The sequence below is a fragment of the Sciurus vulgaris genome, assembly GCF_902686455.1.
Source record: "Sciurus vulgaris genome assembly, chromosome: 4".
In the NCBI taxonomy this organism is placed as follows: Eukaryota; Metazoa; Chordata; class Mammalia; order Rodentia; family Sciuridae; genus Sciurus; species Sciurus vulgaris.
The window spans coordinates 103,295,356-103,303,015 of NC_136464.1; the positions used below are offsets into that span (position 1 = coordinate 103,295,356).

General features: G+C 36.0%; 1 pseudogene across 1 annotated transcript; it reads left to right on the plus strand.

The window, feature by feature from the left end:
• Window positions 1-2,267: 2,267 nt before the first annotated feature.
• LOC306659338 (tRNA (carboxymethyluridine(34)-5-O)-methyltransferase ALKBH8-like) lies at window positions 2,268-4,263 on the plus strand (annotated as a pseudogene). Its single transcript has one exon. The product of its transcript is annotated as a tRNA (carboxymethyluridine(34)-5-O)-methyltransferase ALKBH8-like (transcript).
• Window positions 4,264-7,660: the final 3,397 nt, after the last annotated feature.

Below are 7,660 nucleotides of genomic sequence, written 5' to 3' on the forward strand. Positions count from 1 at the left end.
GTTTTGTTTTACCACTTTGTGAAGTTAGGTAGAAATGAGAATCCCTCCCCTTTCTGTGATACACCAATTTTACAAAAAAAAAAAAAAAATGATTAATATGCTCAGAGGAAATTATGGAGGAAATTCACTGAGTTTGATAAAAATAGGCAGGAACCAAAGGTAGATATTAAGAGCAAGTAAGGAAGACTGTGAATAGCTGACAAGTTTCCTTCTCAAGCCCCTTTACAAACTCTTGCCTGAGATGAGCATTCTTGTATAATTTAGAATAGTCTCTTTCTCCTGAAAATTGTAGAAAAGAAACTAAAGATTAAAATAACGAAAAAAATTTAAACAACCATTTTAGCACAATTAGTGGCAGATCTTCTTGCTGGATTCCAAAACATACATATCAGGGCTGCCAAAAACAGCTGGCACTGGACAAAAGCAACCTTGGGAAGGACAAAGAAAGGAGTCAGAGGGGTGAATGGGCCCTGCAGCCACAGAGCTCAGGGAGCTCTGGCAAAACCACTTCTTGAAATACAAAGTTAACTCCCTTCTTGGCAACCAAGTTTGCAAAGACTGGCAGCAGAAGTCTTTCCTGGAACTAGTTTGATTTAAAGAAGCAGGGTAGGCAAGAGTCTCTTAGAATCCCACAGATGAGCCACATTTTCAGGAAAGAGAGTTTGTCTCTATGGCAACAGAGAAAGACTGGACTGCGAACTCTGGACCATTTCCCCTGCTCGTCCCTTACACACCTCCCTAGGAACCTCCTGAGAATGCCTGGTCTTTCAAGTGCCAAGCCTAGGAAAATCCAATGTATTCGATGATGAGTGAGGCTGAAAAGAGGAAAAAGGGAAAGCCTGACCCAGATTCAATGAAAGAAAGCAATTTAACGCAGATGAAAGAGCATCGAAACTTACCAACAAGTGAAAAATGTAAATTTAAGTGCTATTAAAATATCACATGGAGCAAATAAAAAATGTGGACAAATATTACCATGAATTCCTAAAACTTGTGGAAGAAATTGCTACATCTTTGGAAAAGTCACACTGTAAGTTCATATAAATGGGTCTTATTTCCTGCAGACAATGAAGATGATATAGGTAAAGACCAACAAAGACAATATTGCTGACTAGAAAATTGTTTGCTGGACCAAAAAGAACTAATTTAAAAAAAAGAAAATTGATTGCTGGGTAATATTATTAATAAAAATTTTCTCTTGGTACAGCACTAATATATACCATTTAAAGAAATAGAGGAAACAGGGTATTACCCAAAATGATAAAGTTATTTTCTAGGACAGAAATACAAACTTTTTGAATTTTATTTTATAAGAACATCACAGAAAGTACAAATTAAAGCAATTACTTAGTAAAAATATTTTAAAATTATAAAAAAAATAGTAAATAAATCAAAATGATATAGACAACTTAAGAAGTAACATGTTTTGACAGATCAATAAGTGTAAATGAGTTAACTTATGTTTTGGAGATTTAGATTAGATGAAAAGGTAAATCTCAACTTCATTCTATATGCAACAGAGTTGCCTAAAAATTGTGATTCAGGAAAGCTAAAAAATAAAAGAATTGGCATAGACATCCCAGGCAAGTGCAAACAAAAAGAGATCAGGGTCATGAACTTAATAGCAGATATGATGAAATTCAGATGAAAAGTGTTACACAAGAACAAAAAAGAAAATTCGTGATACTAAAGAGTGCAATTCACAGTTTAGAAGCAACAGTTATGAATACTTAAGTAAAAATAATATTAAGCAGAAATTAGTGGCATTATAAGGAGAAAGGAAGAAATATACTAGGGGCAGCAGATTTTAATTCACCTCTTTTGGTCCATGATTTGTCACGTAGGGGAAAAAAGTATATAGAAGATAAATTCTGTAATATAAAAACATAAGATAATCTTTCTTCAAATGTTCATGAAATATTAACACAAATGAGCACTTCTTAGACCACAAAGAAAACTCAATAAATTCTAAAACAGAACAAAAAAAGATATTTTCTATCACAAATCAAAAAAATGGTAATAAACAACAAAAATGGAAACTAAAATAAATAAGCTTTCAGCTAGAATTTCTTTTTCAGTGCTGGGGATGAGACCCAGGGCCTCACACATACTAGGCGAGGATTCTACTACCCAACTATACTCCCAGCCCTAGAAATGTTTTAAAATATCTTAAGCAACTCTTTATTAAAAGAGGAAATAAAAGTCACAATTGCAGAATTTTGAAAAAATAACATGAATGAGGATGCTATATATTAAGAATCTATAGGATGGTCACACCCAGTGTTGCTATGGACACCAACCATCAAAGTAATTTCAAACTCAGTAAAACTGAAAAGAAATTCTTAAGGAAACAGATTAAAGCCAGGCATACTTTGCTGAGACAAGAAGGCATTGGGGCAGTATCCTATGCCACTCAGGTCTGGTGGTTACCAGTGGTGATTTGGGTAATAGTGTGAGTAAGAAGAAACCGTTCCCAGTTTTAGAGAAACGTGGGCTTGTGGAAGCTCTCTTAATGCCTCCTAACAAGCCCTACTCATTTGTAAGATATACAGCTACAGAAGAATCCAGGAAAGCCTATGTTACCCTCAATGGAAAAGAAATAGTGGATGATTTAAGACAAAAAATTATTCCATACTTGAATTTTGAGGAAAAAGTACAATGGAAGAGGACGGGGCTTCCAGGCCCCATGGTAGTAGAACAAATTATTTCTTCTGAGGATGAAAAAAATGTTTTTTGAAAGTGTTATTTGGATGGAAGATACAGATGATCAAAATTTTCAGAAATCCTTACAACACAGAAGAGTGAGGAATTTTGGTTATGAATTCCACTATGAGAACAGCAATGTAGATAAAGATAAGCCATTACCAGGATGGGGGTGTCTTCCAGACATTCTTGTTTGCATTTTGGAGAAATGGTTGAAGAAAGGTTACATTAAATATGAACCTGAACAGTTGACCGTAAATCAGTATGAACCTGGGCACGGAATTCCTACTCATACTGACACACATTCTACTTTTGAGGATGAGATCATTTCTCTCAATTTGGGGTCTGAGATTGTTATGGATTTTAAGCATCCAGATGGTGTCATAGTGCAAGTCATGTTGCCTCATCAGAGTTTGCTAGTGATGACAGGAGAATCTGGATTCCTTGGAACCATGGAATCACACCCAGAAATTTTGATACTGTTCAAGCATCTGAGCCTTACAAAAGTAGAATTATCACCTGTGACATTAGAGGCTTAACTTTAAGCAAGAGGGGAATAGTTTTACATTTAGGAAAGTGAGGCACACTCCTGATAACTGTAGTTACTCTTCTGTCTGTGACAATCAGAGGAAAGAGACTCCTCCCTCATTCCCAGAGAATAATAAAGAAGCCTCACAGCTGGAGCAAGAGTATGTACATTGGGTTTATGAAGAAATCTCTGGGCACTTCAGTAGCATGAGACATACCCCTTGGCCACGGAAAGTGGAGTTTTTGAAGGCTTTGCCAAATGGTTCAACAGTGGTTGACATTGGGTGTGGAAATGGAAAGTATCTTGGCATCGATAAGGAGTTATACATGATTAGTTGTGATTGTAGCCAAAGCCTTGTGGACATTCATAGAGAGAGGCAGCTTCAGGCCTTTGTCCATGATGCATTGGTTATTCCAGTTGGTAGTGGGTCTTGTGATGCCTGCATTTCCATTGCTGTCACCCACCATTTTACAACAACAGAGCACAGGGTGGCAGCTCTCTAAGAACTTGTTCGACTCTTGAGACCTGGAGGGAAGGCACTCATTTGTGTCTGGGCAATGGAACAAGAATATAATAATCAGAAGTCCACATATCTTAAAGAAAACAGAATTAGCCAAAGAAAGAAAGAGATCGGTGATATACCTGTGCAAGGGCAGCTTGTGGAGCAAATGCCTGATGTGAGCAATCAAGACTCAGCACCTTCTGTCCCCTCCATTAATGACCTTCAGGAGGGAGGATGTAATTCAAGAAGAGTAACTTATTCTGAGCTGCCTATTCATACCAACAGGACTACTTTTCATTCTCAAGGTGTGCTGGTTCCCTGGTACCTTAAAGGAAACCCTGGTAAAGACAAACCCGTTGAGCCATTTGGTCCAGCAGGACCTCAGGACCCAGGTTCTGCATTTCATTGTTACTACCATGTGTTCTGTGATGGAGAATTGGAAGATGCCCACCAGACTTTGAGTAATGTCAGCATTCTGCAAAGCTACTATGATCAGGGAAACTGGGGTGTGATTCTTCAAAAGACCTGACTATATGAACCTATCTTATGTAGAGAAGAAATACTCAATCTTTTTTAATAAAGGAGACTAAATTAATTATTCTTTTAATTAAGAAAACTTGTGGTGAAGTATCAAAGGAGAAATCCTGAGAGAAATTTGGGAGAAGAGATTGCTCAGGAAACATTTGATCTGCTACTTTGATTGACTTCATAAAAATGTAGACTCTTCCAACAGCCCTATACAGGATGGTGTTCAAAAGTGATTGAAGTAATTTGTGAAGTATTTGAGTTTATCATGTAAGAGTACAGCATTTTGAAGATGATATTTTATTATAAATGTTATTAAAGGACCTGAATAATGTAGGATCTTATTGAACTAATTGTATAATATTTTAATTAAAAAAAAGAATCTATGGGATTGAACTAAAGCAAAACCTAGAATAAAATTCATAACTTTTAATACTAACATGTTTAAAAAAGAGAAAGAATGAAAGTACTCAAAATATTTTTTAAAAATAAAGAGAAGAAAAACAAGATCGATCACTCCTAAGGATTAAAAATAGAAATGAATGATTATTAAAGCAGAAAAATGGTAAAACTGAAACTAAATAAATTTAGATATTGATTATTTTAAATAAACCAATAAAATGGAGGAACCACTAACTAACCTCACAATGGGGAAGAAAAAGAAGGAAGAAGCAAATGTAAAAAATAAGAGAATAAAGGGGAAATTAATAAACAAGCCAGATAATATGATGCCAGAATCTGAAAATATTGCACCAAAGAGAAAAATTACACACAAATTTCATTTATAAAAGTTAACTCTAAACATTTTAAATAAGAATCTCGTGGAAGCTCAAATCATATTAAAAGAGCAATTGGGGTTTATTTCAGAATTGTAAAGTTGGTTCAGTAATGGAAATATTTTAATATAATATGTTAGATAATCATAATTATCTTAATAGACTGAAAATTTCAAAATAATCAGCATTTTATTATTTAAAAATAATAAAACAAATAAATACAAATTTTCTTAATATGATATAATATATTCATATCTTAACTTACCTGATAGCATTAGTTTTCCTGAATAAGCACTAGACAACAACCCCACCAATGTCAGGATAATGCAAGGATACCTATACTCACTGTTATTTACTGAGAATCTTACCCAACGTATTTAGATCAAAGAAAGAAATGAGAGATATAAAAATTGTAAAGATGATGTGTTAGTCTGTTATGTGCTACTATAACAAAAATACTACAGAGTGGATATTTATAAGCAATAGAAATTTATTTCTCATAGTCCCCAAAACTGGAAAGTCAACAACTGAGGGATTAGCATGCAGGAAGTGTCTTCCTGAGTTGGTGGCATGTGGATGAGCTGTGATAGCAAACCTACTTCCTTGATAATAGCATTAGTACATTCATAATGGCAGTGACTCCATGATCTAACACTTCCCATTTGGCCCCACAACTCAACACCACACATTGGGGATCAAATTTCAAAGACACAAACTTTGGGGGATACATTCAAACCGTAGCGGATGTTAACACTATCTCTATTTGAAGATGATATATGCCTAGAGGATCAGTTATTAGGCTATTAGAAGCAGTAAAGGGAATCAAGAAAAATAACAGTATATTAAATTAACATACCAAGGAGAGATTTTTGTGATGCAGATATGAAGATAACAATTTATTCCTCAGGTAATGACAAAAACTGAATGAAATTATTTAAAAGCAATCATTTGTAAGTACTGAAAAATAATGAAAGGCAGGTTCAACTTTAAGAAGCATTTACGGTAACTGAAATGAAAGGTCTCTATAAGGCTCGGTAGCAGAATGTAGACTACAGAAGCATTAATCAGCGAACTAAAAGATTAACCAATAGAAATCATTTAATTGAAAAAGAGATTAAAAGATTAAAAATGTGAATAAAGTCAAGAGATCTATACAGGAATATCAAACACTCCAACATATGCGCAATTGGAATTACAGAAAGAGGTAAGGTGGGGCTGTGGGGGTGGGGCGGGGGCAGAGGAGTGGAGAGAATGAATGAAGAAAGAAGAGCAAAAAGCAATTTAAAATTGATTCAAAAAAAGTCAACAAAGCCTAAATTAAATAAATCTAAAGAACACATTTGGACACATCATAGCCAAACTATGAATAGTCAAATATAAAGAGAAAGTGTCCAAAGCAGGAAAATAAAAATGATATATACATAGAATAAAGAAATGAAGAGCCACCTCCCACCTGAGCCAATTTATGTCCAAAGAACTCAAAGTGAAATATGTCAAGCAAGAGTTCTATTTTCTAGAAGAATATACTTCAAAAATAAAATTAGACTAAAGATATTTTTCAGAAAAAAAGAAAACTGAGAAAACTTGATACTGAGACTCACACTATAAAATTTCTGAAGGAAGTCCTTCAGGTTAAAGGCAAATGACAGTAGGAAGTAACTCAGATATTTAGGAAGAAACAAAGAACCAAAAATGTGCTAAATACACAAGACTTAACACACACGCACACCTAATACACTTTTTGTTCTTCTCTTAATTTCATTTAGAGCCATATGACTGGGTAAAGGCTAAATCAGAGAGCAGCATCATTGGGTTTATAAAATGTATAGAAGTAAAATGCATGACAACAAGAGCAGAAGAGGCTGGGAATGAACATAATGGTACTCTTGAAGATTCCTACATTTTACCAGAAGTAGTTCTAACTTTAGCAGAGTTTGATAGGTTAAAGATGCATATTGTAATCCTTGAACAATCATTAAAAAGCTAATTATTTGGACCCCAGGGAATGTCACAGAGGAGGACCACTCAGTGAGAGAGTCCCTAGCAGGGCCAGGCTTCCCAAACCAGGCAGTAGTTTCCGACCCCAGGGAAAGTTGCAGAGGAGGGCTGCCCAGTGAGAGACTCACAGCAGGGTGAGCTCTCTGGCCCAGGAGGTAGTTCTGGACCAAAGGGAACTTCTTGGAGGAAAACTGCCCAGCTAGACTTCCCCATCTGGTGAGTGTTCCCCACCAGGCGAGGTTTTCCCACCAGGGCGGTAGAACCAGAGACCCCGGCCCAGACCAGCCATGCCCCAGCCCACAGTCTAGTCCCTCTTTGACTGACCATTTGTCAACAAGTGGAGGCGCCTCTGCCCACTAGCAGGGAATATACCTCACCTGAAGGCCTCCACCCGTAGAGGGGCAGCTTCCTTGTGTATCACTGCATTGTCAAGTTCCTTGAAGACTTCAGGCTACTGAAGAGTAGGAGGTGAGTTATTGGAAATCTACAGGGACACTATAAGTCAATAGAGTAAATCTGCAATATCTCAGAGTTTCACTACTAGAGGGGTAGATCCTGAGCAATATGAGAAAACAAGAGAAGAAAATGTCTCAAACAAACCTACATACTACATCAATAAAATCCAAT